At 53.7% G+C, this 12,979-nt stretch overlaps 1 long non-coding RNA gene across 1 annotated transcript in view; it reads right to left on the bottom strand.

Moving 5' to 3' along the window:
- Positions 1-390: 390 nt before the first annotated feature.
- The window catches only part of LOC139177051 (uncharacterized), a 246,873-nt gene continuing 234,284 nt past the window's right edge, over positions 391-12,979 (bottom strand). Inside the window, exons 3-4 of the long non-coding RNA XR_011561436.1 lie at positions 8,639-8,803; positions 391-808 (exon numbers count right to left, since the gene is read on the bottom strand). This is a non-coding gene — a long non-coding RNA (uncharacterized lncRNA). The remainder of the gene's footprint in view (positions 809-8,638; positions 8,804-12,979) is intronic.

A 12,979-nucleotide genomic window follows, 5' to 3' on the forward strand; every position in this document is an offset into this window, starting at 1 on the left:
TGGCCTGCTCTTGGCGCCGCCTGGTCATTCACAGAAATCATGGCTCTGGACCTCCCTCCCCTTGCTCAGTGGAAAGAATGGCCTCTACTGTGCTGCCCATTTCACAGCGTGTAAGCTGTGGTGCCCAGAGGACAAAAGAACAAGATAAGCCTGAAGGGCCTCAAAACGCGGGAGCAGATCACACCAGACCCTTATCACCCTTCCTGCCATGGTGCAAATGCTGCAGAATTTTTGAGCCTTCCGCAGCAGCATGTCTTGTCCCTTTATGTCTTATACAAGGTTATCCTGTTCTTTTCCTTCTCCGTTTAAGTAAGTACGCACACTACACCTAATCAGCAGACGACAGCGAGATTTCTACCCCATCTCTTTGTTCCCCTGCTATAAAAACAGAGATGAACCAAGTTTGTGATCAGCCAGGCCAGACCTGTGCATGGACCACAACATAAGTGAAGCCTCACTGGCAAAGTAAGGCACAGGCAGAACCTTCATCATGACAGAACACTGCGAGCCTTCGCTCCACTTACCTGTAGCTCCTTCTCTGCCATTGACACACGTGCTCACCCCCTGGGTAGTCACACCTCTGCACACAGGCCTCCCTTTCCACTTCTCCTTGGTGCTCAGGGTGGGTCTCATGGCGGCTGATTACAGCCAGCAATACAGCAAGGCTCTCCTTTCCCCGCCCTCCTGGGGGCGGCTGGAGCAGGCCGCATGGGGCAGTGGTGCTCCTCTCCTCCTCCAAGGATGACATTGCAGCCCTTTGGGTCCAGGTCCCGGGCTCTCTGAGGGTAGAGCCACCTTGTATGAGTCCCTACAGGTGGGAACCAGGTACAAACGTTAGTTGTAAACAGCAGATGCCAACTGTCGTCAAGTTAGGGTTAGTTATGCCAGAAAAGAGTTTGCTGACAGGACACCAGAAGGGTGGAATAAGTGGCAGGAGGCTAGGAAGCTGACCACTGCTTCACTTCTCACAGCCAGGTAGCCAAGTAAGACTCACCTAGCGGGAGTGTCTGCCTGTGGAGCCTGTGTCACAGGATACCCAATCAAGGGAGACTGGGAAGTGAGGGATAGCATCTGATTGGTGAACTTGGGTCACATGTCTGCCACCATCCCACCACCCCCACCTGCAAGGGAGGCTGGGAAGTGAGTACTAGTGTCTGATTGGTGGGCCTGGGTCACATGTCTGCCACCTGCTTCCCACTGGCAAGGGAGGCTGGGAAGTGGGTACTAGTGTCTGATTGGTGAGCCTGGGTCACATGTCTGCCACCACCACCCCCTGCCCCCACCTGCAAGGAAGGCTGGGAAGTGAGGACTAGCGTTTGATTGGTGAGCCTGGGTCATGTGGCTTTGCCCAGCTGCAAGAGAGTCTGGGAACTGAGGACTAGCATTTTCTCCTCACTTCTGCAGAAAGGGTTGCTTCTCTGGCAGCTGCCAGGCTCTGGAGGCAGAGTGACCCAAGTCAGGGATGAATGAATATCCACTTCAGCTTGGTGGGTGGGTGTCCCCTCCATATTGCATCTGTGTTGACTGGCTACGAGAAAAGGGAGACGGTTCAGCTGGGCCGATGACTAGTGTCAGAGTGGAGAGGGTGGAAGGGGATTGACTGGGGCTTGTCAGCCATCAAGTAATGGAGTTTTTAGGACTACAGTTTGTTCATTCAATGGGCCACCACCGACCTGTCCACCTTCCATCCATCTGTTATCCATCTACTAAGCCAAACATGAGGACAGACTTGGGACACATAGTTAAAGGAGTTGCCTCTGCCCCAAAGGAGCCCACAGTCTTGATTGGTGTTTAGTTGCTAAGTCGTGTGTCTGACTCTTTGTGACCCTGTGGACTGTAGCACATCAGGCTCCTCTGTCCAAGGGATTTCCCAGGCAAGAATACTGGAGTGAGTTGCCATTTCCTTCTCCCTCCTGACCTAGGGATCGAATCCATGTCACCTGCTTTGGCAGGCAGGTTCTTTACCAGTGAGTCACTAGGGAAGCCCTCCCATAGCCCCACATAATTCCAGGCAGCTCCTGTTTGCAGACTTTAGGACTCAGACACCTCTCTCTTTAGTCTCTATGTGACTGTGCTGGGCCGGGTGCATACAGATGATGGTTCAAGTTGGACCATCACATTTGCATTTTTTACCCTTTTGGTCTCAGCTTTGCAGAGGAAACTTTTCTGGAAGTCTTAAAAAAAGCTGAAGAAAAAAACATACAGGAAGCCGTGTCTTGTGTTCTTTGTAGCGAGTCCTGTGCTAATTTTGAACCAAGGTTTATTTTTCTTTATTTTTAAATCCTGATTCTAGTGTGTGAAGAGAGAAGCTTCCCCCCATGTAGTGGCAACCTCAGCCCTGAACGCACAGTGGGGCAGCAGGGATGTGTAATTCACACAGAGTGCCTGCTTGGTAGTGACAGAGCTTGACACACATAGCTGTTGCTATCCTGATGGGCATCTGTCAAGGAAACGCAAGCCCGGTGGCTGCTGTCATAATTGAAGTGTCCAGGTGGGTATTTGTTACTTCGTCTGCCACCTCTTAGGGTTGTACCATCACCGGCTCACATCCACCACCCTTGGCTGATGACTTCCAAATCCACATCTTCAGCACCAGTGTGATAGATTCCCTAACTGTCTGATGAACCTCTCCTTGATTTCTCTGCCAAGATGGCCCACCATCACCTCAAACTCAAATTGTCTTAACCTGAGTTCGTTATATCAACCACTGCTTTGTGAGCTCAGTCACTCAGTTGTGTCCGACTCTTTGTGACCTATGGACTATAGCTCGCCAAGTTCCTCGGTCCATGGGATTTCCCAGGCAAGAATACTGGATTGCGTCGCCATTTCCTCCTCCAGGGGCTTTTCCCGACCCAGGAATCAAACTCTCATCTCTTGGCGTCTCCTGCATTGGCAGGCAGGTTCTTTACTGCTGAGCCATCTGGGAAGCCCATCAACCACTGCTCTCACCCCCAAAGCTTGCTTCCCCTCCTGGCTTCTCAGTTAAGGACAGCTGCAGAGTCTAAAAACCTGAGTGCCACCCTTCCCACCTGGCTCCCTCTAGGCCCCCACCATCTCTTGCCTTGGACTACTACCCTAGTGGGGTAACTGTTTTCCTGCCAACATCTGGCCATGAGCCACACACATCTGATGCCATCTCAAGTCCCTAGCCTGAACCCCATGATGACTTGGTGCTGTGCTGTCCAGTATGGTGGCCCCTGGTCCAGGCAGCTATTTACATTAGTTATAATTGAGTCATGACAGCCTCCCAACTGGTCTCCAGGTTGCTTGCTCTGCTTCATCATCCACACAGAAGCTAAGGAGAATGACCTAGGGGCTCTTAGTGGGCCAGTGGCCGGGTCCCACACTGCTTAACCATCAGTGGCAGCGGCACACTCTATGGCTTACGCTCTGGGCTGCCCCTCATCCACCTGTCTGGCCACCTCCTCCCCACCTCCCTCCCACGTGTCTCCCTCTCAGCCTCTCCCTGCCCTCTGGTTCCCTCAGCACCTCCATGGCTCCATGCCGGCCTTCCATCTGTACCCCTTCCTTATTCCTCCTGCAGGGCCCAGGGTGACATGCATTTTGCTTGCACGAGGAGGATGTTGAGGCCCAGGTCTGGGCTTGTTCAGCCTTGGGGGATGCTGGTTCAGTACCAAAGGTGCCACAGGGCTCATGAAGCTGACATGTTAGTGCTCCTTTTTTTTTTTTTTGCACAGGTTCTTTACTGGACTGGGTGCTGAATTTTGGATTCTTTTTATTTAAAAATTTAAAAATTCAGTTCGTTTATTGTTTTCTTTCTCTTAAAGAGGATCCTAAATTGCCCTGATGCTGGGAAAGATTGAGGGCAGGAGGAGAAGGAGGTGACAGAGGATGAGATGGTTGGATGGCATCACTGACTCAATGGACAGGAATTTGAGCAAGCTCCGGGAGATGATGAAGAACACAGAAGCCTGGTATGCTGCAGCCCATGGGGTTGCAAAGAGTTGGACACAACTGAGTGACTGAACAACAAGTTGTTTAAGGCCCCAAATCTCAATCCACTCTGGACAGGCCATGTGGTGCTAATAACCTCAGTTTCCTCACTTTAACACATTATTGCCCAGGAAAATTTTGCAGAAACTTTACGCCTGTGGCCAGCAATTTGTTATGTAAGGGAATATTGACACACTCTGGTCAATGACATTCAGGTAATGAAAGACGTATTAATATGCCTCTGGTTGTAAGTTGCTAAAATTAGGAATAATGAGCCCTCCTCACCAGATTGCTCTAATGGTTGTATAAGGATCGGGGACAACTCTCGGCATGATGTTTAGAGCACGAGGGGGTGGAACAGTTGCAGCTGGATCACACTGTCAGATAGAATAAATCGCAATTATAAGCAGTTAGAATTAATAGTACCAATTTATGGGCATGTCAGTTTGGTCTTCTGCAACCCAGTGGGTGGATGTTACTGTCGCCCATTTTTCAGATGTGGAAACTGAGGCTTGGAGGAGAAGAGTGATTATGTGTGTTGGGCAGCAGCCCATTGGTGGAGCCCAGATTTCTGGGGGCTCAGGAGCTGGCTATTGCTGGGATGATGCTGATTTTCAGCCAGGTCACTGGGAGTGGGGTGCCCACCCGTGCAGAGACCCTGGTGGTGGCTTAGGCTTGGAGCGTGTGACTGGCTCCCGGGGTGTCTCCCACTCTTCTCCTTTCTATTTCGGCTCTTCTCATTATGAATTTCGTTTCGGCTCAGGCCCCTACCTTGACGTGCATACATGAGAAACAAACGGAGTTTCAAGGACCCCAAACACCAAGGTAGTTCCACAGCACCAAGGTGCCCGGCTCCTGGGATTAGTCACGCACCTTTCTGATAAGAAAAGCGAAAACACGAAGTAGGCGCCCTGTGACTTCCTGAATCCAGCGCTCCACGTCCTGCCCGAAGGAACAAGCGACTCCCCGAAAGGAGCCCTGGGTGGAAGTCCCATGTTTCGAGGCCCTTGGAAGGGGAACTGGTCGGGGAGGTTTGGTTTCAGGACCTCACCTCCCGGCTGGTGGGGGGTCACGGAGGGTCCCTGGGGGAGGTCTGGCATCCCCGCCAAGCATTGCTGGGGCGGCCCGACCCCTGGTGACACCTGTGCCCGGCCACCCGCGGTGGTGTCTTCCTGGGCAGCTGCTGGCATGGCCGTGTGGCAGGGCTGCACTCTTGCAACATGGGCTCCTGAGGTTTCTGTGGCCCCTCTGGTCAGAGGCGGCCCAGGTGCTGTGGGCAAGACATGTGCCAGAGACCGAATTAGACCCTCTTGGAAAAAACAGCAGCCCGCCTAATGTTTCACAGGGCTGGTCTCTGGGCCCACAGCCTGTAACTGACACCCATCCTGCATTCAGCGGCTCAGGAGGCAGGAGTCTGGACTCTTTGGTTAGACGTCCTGGGTCAGGGTCTTCCTCCTCTCATTACTGGGTGCTGGCAATTTCCCCAGCTATTCTCCTCAGGGGCCTCAGTTTTCTCATCTGCACGATGGGTCAGCGAATAAGGTCTAGGTCCCAGGGAGGTGCTGAGGATGGAGCAAATGAACCCACCTAGGGTCCTCTTCACAATGACATGCGAGGCACAGCCTGAATGCAGAGTCAGTGCCTGTTGAAGGAGGTGGGGGGGGACCCTAAAGCCCTGCTCTCTCCAGACAGAGGAACGTGATACAGCCATTTAGAAGATTATCTTTTGGTGGGGGAACAATCTGAAGTGTACAGAAGAGCTTTAGGTATAGCACAAAGAACACTCTACTACTTTCTCACCCAGATTCAGCTCTTGTCTGTAACGGCTTTGAGATCTGAGTCACTGGCGTACGATCCACTCGCCGCCACGTGTGCCATTCATGGCCTTGAGTATCCCAGGGTGTGCAACCGTCGCCACAGTCCATTTTAGAACAAGTTCATTGCTCCCTCCCCCAGGCAGCCCCACACTCCTTGGCTGCCACACCTTACCTATGTATTTAGGGCTTCCCAGGTGGCGCTAGTGGTAAAGAATCTGCCTGCCAATGTGGGAGACATAAGAGACTCGGCTTTGATCCCTGGGTGAGGAAGATCCCCTGGAGAAGGGCATGGCAACCCGCTCCAGTATTCTTGCCTGGGAAATCCCATGGACAGAGGAGCCTGGTGGGCTACAGTCCATGGGGTCGCAAACAGTTGGACACAACTGAGGTGTCTGAGCACGCACACATACGTATTTTTTAACTGTTACTACTTGAATTCATCCTTTTGATCGGTGGCGTCCACAGGGTTTTGAGTCTCAGAGAGCCTTTTCAGTGTTAAAACCCCTTGCAGAGGCCATTCATTTATCCACTCAACACGTGGTTACTGAGCATCTACTGTGGACCAAGCCTGGTGTCTGCGATAGAACAAAACAGACACCACCAGAGGAGAGAGGAATCCATGCAGACCACAGTGTGGAAGATGCTGGAGAAGACTGGGGGGGGGGAAGCCGGAGAATGCAGCAGGGCCCTGGCCTGGCCAAGAGGCAGGGAGGGCAGCTGCTGTGGGCAAGGTGGAGCTGGGGCATCCCCACAGAGGGAGTGGCAAGGGTGAAGCCTGCACAGGGAAGCGGCTCGGCTGGAGAGTCACCCGAGGCCTCCAGGACATCAGGGTGAGAGCAGACCACCCGGGGCTCTTTGGGGGCTTCACGTTAAATCTCCACACACTGGGAACCCCCACCAGTACCCAATGAGGTGCTGAATTCTGTTACATGCTTCAGCCAACAGAGTTGTCCTTAATTAATCACAGCAGCTTCCAGTCCATCTGACCAGGGGTCACATATGTGTGTGTGAGAAACAGCGGGATGGGGACCCCTTGTCGGTGTCCTTAGCTCCTCAGGAGCCCACAGCCTCCTGGGTGGACATCAGTTTTTAGACCTCCTTTATTTCAGCACTTTATAAACTCTATTCCATAGGTCACTGCACCTTGAAAAAAACCCAAACAAAACCCCCAAGAGTTTTCTATCCAAACAAGTTTTGAGAGTACCCCGGTTTTTTTCCAGGCATCTCACAACACACAGGTGCCTCTTAAAGGCTCTGAGAAGTCCTGCAGCAGGGAACTTGGTGCTTTCCAAACTCAGTAGTCCAGGGAACCCTTTTATTCCATCACTCTGGTGAAACTAGTGTTACATGGAAAATGCCCTGGGAAACAGGGCTCAGTTCTGCAGATGGACCAGCTGTGGTGTGGAGCCAGGAAGAGTTCAAGACCCCATCCGGAGCCTGAACAGAGGGGAGGCCAATGTGAAATGCAAGAATCATAGAGTATTTGAAAAAGGTTCACTCTTGTTGAGGCTTCCCTGGTGGCTCATATGGTAGAGAATCTGCCTGCAATGCAGGAGATCCGCCTTCGATCCCTGGGTCAGGGAGATTTCTCCTGGAGAAGGGAATGGCAACCCACTCGAATAGTCTTGCCTGGGAAATCCCATGGACAGAGAAACATGGCGGGCTACAGATCATGAGGTCTCAAAGTACTCTGGAGGAAGCAAAAGGCCCCCCTGACACCCGGGTCCTGGCCTGGCTCCCAGCCGGGCTGTGTTGCCTCCTGATGGGCATAAGCCACCTGAGAGCACCCCAGCCTCACACAAGGTCCTGATAAAGTGAGGCAGGTCACCCCCGCACCAGCAAACCTTGTCTCTGCTTGGCTCAGACAAGGAGTTGCTGCTTCTCTGTCCATTACAGCCCCCTCTCCTGTACACGAGTCCGACCCCATCAGAGGACCAGCCCCCTCTCCCACAGTGCCAGTCCAGGGTGAACCCCCATCCTCAGACCTTCCCCAAACTGCCTGCCCAAAGCCCTCTCCCACAGCAGGCTCTTTCTGGCACCCTCCTGGCCTAGTGTTCCCATGCAGAGGGTGGCCACGCCCCACAGCTCCAAGCCGAGCAAGGTGAGGGCTGACACGCTCTTGGGGTAAAGAGGCGCTGGGGAGTAGCCCCCTTTAGCCTGTTCCAGATCTGAGAGGCCCCGGGTCCCTCCACCTGTGGAGTCCTTCTCCTCGCACCTTGACTCCCTCCTTGCCCTGCCTGTTCCACATCTAAGGACCTTACGGTGACAATGGACACCCCCTTGGTCACTCTGGAATAATTTCTCTGTCTTTAAATCAGCTGATTAACTTGTGTTAACTCGTTGTCAACAGTTATTCCCCTTTGTCGTGTGATCTGAAGCACCCGCAGGCCCTGGGAACGGGGGTGGGACCCGCCTAGGGGACCCACTGGGTGCCATTCCCTGTTCACCCGGTCCTCATCACAGAGATGGGGACCTGGAGGCTCAGATTGGTTGAGTGGCCACATGGCAAGTGAGGGCTCCCGCGGGACCCCTGGTCCCCTCGTGTGGAGGCCAGGACCTGGCGTTCTCTCTCCAGCCTCTGCAGGCCTGCCTTGGGCTACGGACTTCCGCATCACTGTCCCCTAGACACCGAGGCTCATCCCACCCCTGCGGCCGGGGCAGCTGCAGAAGCCACACACGACATGGAGGGGGGCCCTCGCTCCCCACCCCTCTCCCAGCTCCTCGTCGAACAGATGGGCTTCAACCAGACACCCCGCCACACCCTTCCCAACCAGTTTCTGTTCATCGAATCGGACCCATCGCATGTTGAGTCGGGAGCAGCTGGGAGGGTTATAAAAATACGAAACCATTCAGACTCTGGACCTCACCTGGAGGGGTCCTCGGAGCCCTGCAGGTTTAGTTCTGGAGAATCACGCAGTAGAAGCTTCTTTGATGACGGGTTTTCCGTCTGTGGGTCCCCTTGGGGTGGGTTTGAGAGTGAAAGCTATGGAGTCCATAGTCATCGGGATGGTGGTGCGATCTGGAGGGAGCCACTAGAATTAGAAACAAGGTCCACAGTGAGGCGGTGATTCTGCCAAAGGTGATGTGTTGGCCTGACATGGAAGGAATTGGGACAACACCATCCGGGGCAGGAGCTCAGGGCCTGAAGGCCCTTTAAAGACAGACTGACGGACCTCTGTGTGTTGGTAAGGACACTGGGTCCCCCGGAATCCTGCCCACCCAGGCCACCCGGAGAGGGAGTGGTGAAGTGAGACCCAACTCCTGGGGCAGGGCTGCCCGTCAGGGGCCGCACAGGCTCCCAACCCGTCTCACAGATTCCCACTCCCGCCTCCCCTCTACTTGCTCCCCTGGACTCCTCTCCTGCGGCCCTGCCTCCCCTCTAGAGATTCTGGCAGGAGTTCCCACTCCTTGGTGTTCCAGTGGTTAAGAATCCACCTGCCAATGCAGGGGACATGAGTTCGATCCCTGGTCCGGAAAGATCCCACGTGCCGTGGAGCAACTAAACCGACGTGCCACAGCTACTGAGCACAGCTACTGTACTCGGGCAACTATGGAAGCCCGAGTACCCTAGAGTCTGTGCTCCGAAGCCAGAGAAGCCACCGCCATGAGAAACCCATGCCCCACAGCTAGAGAAGGTCCTGCTCACCGCAACTAGAGAAAGTCCACCGTGGCAACAAAGACCCAGAAATAAAAAGCAACACAAAGCAAGATTCTGTCAGGAGCCAGAAAGCAAACACTTAAAGGTGGAAGCTCAGGATTCCCAGACACTGATCCACCCTGGGGGCTGTTAACAGTGCCCCAACTGCCTCCCTGGATTTGGGAATCTGAAAAACAGCAGCCAGCAGGCTGGCTTTCCCCTGGGGGAGGCGGGGAGGGCAGCCTGGGAGAGGGGACAGAAGCAGCAGCAGGAGCAGGGCTCGGTTTTCTGAGTCCTTCTGGGCCTCTCGGCCCTTGCAAGGGCGGTGTGCAGGCACACGGGGCATTGCAGCCTCTGGTCTGCCTGCGAGCCTGGGGACTGGTGGCCTGAGAGGGCCGACAGGCTGTTTAACTCCCTGGGCCAGAGGCAGTGAGCCCAGAGCTCAGCCGGAGCTGGGGCTGGCCTCGCCTTGAACGCGGCCGTGAGGGAGAGGAGGTCAGCCTCCATCACGTGGTGACCACATGTGTCTCAGACGGCAGGACGTAAGGCAGAAGCCAGCGGGTATTTAGGGGCGCGGTTTTCCCAGCTGTCCTGTGAGAACACCCTCCCTGCCCCCTCTGCCTGCTCTGGACAAACACCTAGTGGTGCTTTGGACATCGCATTGGATGCTTTGCTTCTTGGAGTGTAGGGCAGGATTCTCCTGCTCCTAAGAATCCACGCGGCCCTTTGCGGGCTGAGCACTGCACTCCCTGGGCTGGCTGGGTCCAGGACATGATGGAGATGAGAAAACCCGAAACATCGGTGTTGGGGGGGTTGGTATCATGAGGAAGGGAAACCAGCCTCTCCGTTCCCTCTCCTCACCCCACCACTGGTTTGGTTTGAACACATTTTTCCCCTTATTTATAAAAATAATACAGCAACCGCATTATATAAAATTTGAAAAAGGAAAACAGAACTGTTTTCCGCCCCACCCCCGCACGCCCACCGCTAACCTCTCAGCCCCCGGTCTCATTCTGGTGCAAGTATGTATTTTGAACTGTGATTTTTTTTTTAAAGCATATTATATCATGCACACTGTCCTCGTTGCTACAATCTTCACAACTGTCTGGGGAGTTTGGGGAGCACCTACCAGGCTGGTGTGTCACACTCTGAAACTGCCCCCGTGTAGGTGGCCGGGCAGGTAGTTTGGAAGCTTGTGATCCTTAGGGAGGATACCGCAAATGCCCGTGGGTGTGTGGTTTTGCTAACTGTTCTCTTGGATGATGTCCAGGAGTGGCGTTACTGGGGGGCCGATGTGATCCAGTCCCCGGTCAATTCCCCAAGTCGCCCCCTCACCGCCTCCACCCCTGTGGCCGCACGAGGCTCCTTGCTGTCCTCAAACGTGTTATTCGTGGTCCTGCCTCAGGACCTCTGCACGGCTGCTCCCTGGACATTTCTCCAAGTCCTTCATGTGGCTTTTCCTTTCCTTTGTCCTGGAGTCTGCTCAGATGTCACCTTCTGAGAGAGGCTCACTTTCCCTGGCATGTCTGGCTTTATTTTCCTGGGGGCACCTGTCACCGTGTGACATGACCTTGGCTGGTGCCCTCCCGCTGATGGCATGCGTCATGAGGGTGGTGTCTGGGGCATCACTCTGTCTCCATCCTGGGGGGCTGGGTGGTGTGTCCCCAGGAGCACACCCGCATTTGGAGGGCTCACCTGTGCCAAGTGCTTTCTGATCATGGGTGTCCAGTTTAATTCTCCCCACGACTCTGGGGAGGGAGTCCCCCAGCCCCACTTTTCAGCTGAGGACACAGGGGCTCAGAGAGGGGGATGTTTACAAGGTAGGTGGTGGAGGTGGGTGTGGCCCTGGGGCTGCCTGGGTCAGGAGGTGGCCCTTCTCCATTAGCTGAGGTGCACAGACTCGGCTGTCCTGCCATGCCTGGGATGACTCTGCCTGGCTTGCCTGCATCTCCAGCCTGTGCACTGGTCCTCTGCAATCAGAGAACTGCTTATTCCCAGGCTTATCATCAAAACAGGTCTCAGTAGGGCCTGCGGAGGCTTCCCTGGTGGTTCAGTGATAAAGAACCTGCCTGCCAATGCAGGAGTTGTGGGTTCGATCCCTGGGTGGGGAAGATCTGGAGAAGGAAATGGCAACCCACTCCAGTATTCTTGCCTGGAGAGTTCTGTGGACAGAGGAGTCTGGCGGACTATACAGTCCATGGAGTGGCAAAGAGTCAGACATGACTCAGCGACTAAACCACCACCACCACCACACCAGGGCCTGGGGATCTGCATTTTGATAAACTCAGCAGGTGATGCCCAAGCAGGCAGCTAACGGTACTTGGAGAAACCACAGCCTTGGAAGAAGCAAGCCTCCCCTTGCTCATCTTCCCCAAACTCTGACCACACAGGGAAAGACATCTGATGGTGGTGGGCCGGCACCTGTGAGCACCGAGGCACATCCCCCACAACCGATACGAGGAAATCCTACTTTCACTGGTGCTCATTAAAGGAGACAAGACCCTAGGGACTCTTAGATCTGGAAGGACACTTAGAAATCAGGCAATGCCCCGAGGTTTTTTCCTTTTGAATTTTGATTTTTTAGAAAATTGGCTTTATTTTTCGAGCGGATTCAGAGCAAGATTGAGTGGAAAGTACAGAGGGTTCCCACATACCCCTGCCTTACCACGGCCCCCACGGTGACCCCCAGCCATCCCCATGTCCCACTGGAGTGTGCATTCTGTACACTTGATGAACCTACACTGACACACGGTTGGCATCCAAATCCTATGGTCTAAGTTTGGGTTCAATCTTGATCTCGTATATTCCATGGGCTTGGTCAAACACAGAGTGACATGTATCCACTGTCAGAGCATCACATACAGTTTTACTGCCCTAAAAATCCTCTCTGCTCCCCCGCCCCCCCTCATCATCCCCTCCCCAGTACTCTGCTTTTTAAGCTGGAAAATCCAGTGGCTGGCAGATGTATCAAGACCCAGGACACACATGGCAGACTGTGTTTCAATAGCCTATTTGGGGGAGGGGATAAAGGAATATAACTGGTCATTCAAAATGATTCATGGGGACTTCCTGGTGGTCCAGTGGCTAAGACTGCTCCCATTGCAGGGGGCCTGGGTTCCATTCCTGGTCAGAGAACTAGATCCCGTGTGCTGCAACTGAAGTTTGCATAGTGACTAAAGAGCTCGCGTGATGCAACAAAGATCCAAGAACCTCAGTGCCGCCACTAAGACTCGCACAGCCAAATAAAAAACATTTAAAAGTGATTCATTAAAATGAAAAACAATGTTTTGTGACGTTATTGCAAAACGCACAGTAATTTTAAAGATCAGACCAAATGCTTATAAGATATCTGGGCCTTTTAAAGTGAATAAGCTCGTAGAGATTTAACAGGTTCTTCAGGGAAGCATAAAGGGCCTTTGTCAAAGTCCATGGTGTAACTCTTAAGCTCCTGGTGTGATATCTCTAAGCACGGGGCTGGGGAGAGACACACACAGTTGGCACTCACAGGCAGGGTGGGAGCTGCTGGTGGGAGCGGCTCCCTAAAGACCTTGAGGGTCAGAACCCTGATTTC

The sequence above is a fragment of the Bos indicus genome, chromosome 18, assembly GCF_029378745.1.
Source record: "Bos indicus isolate NIAB-ARS_2022 breed Sahiwal x Tharparkar chromosome 18, NIAB-ARS_B.indTharparkar_mat_pri_1.0, whole genome shotgun sequence".
Lineage (NCBI taxonomy): Eukaryota > Metazoa > Chordata > Mammalia > Artiodactyla > Bovidae > Bos > Bos indicus.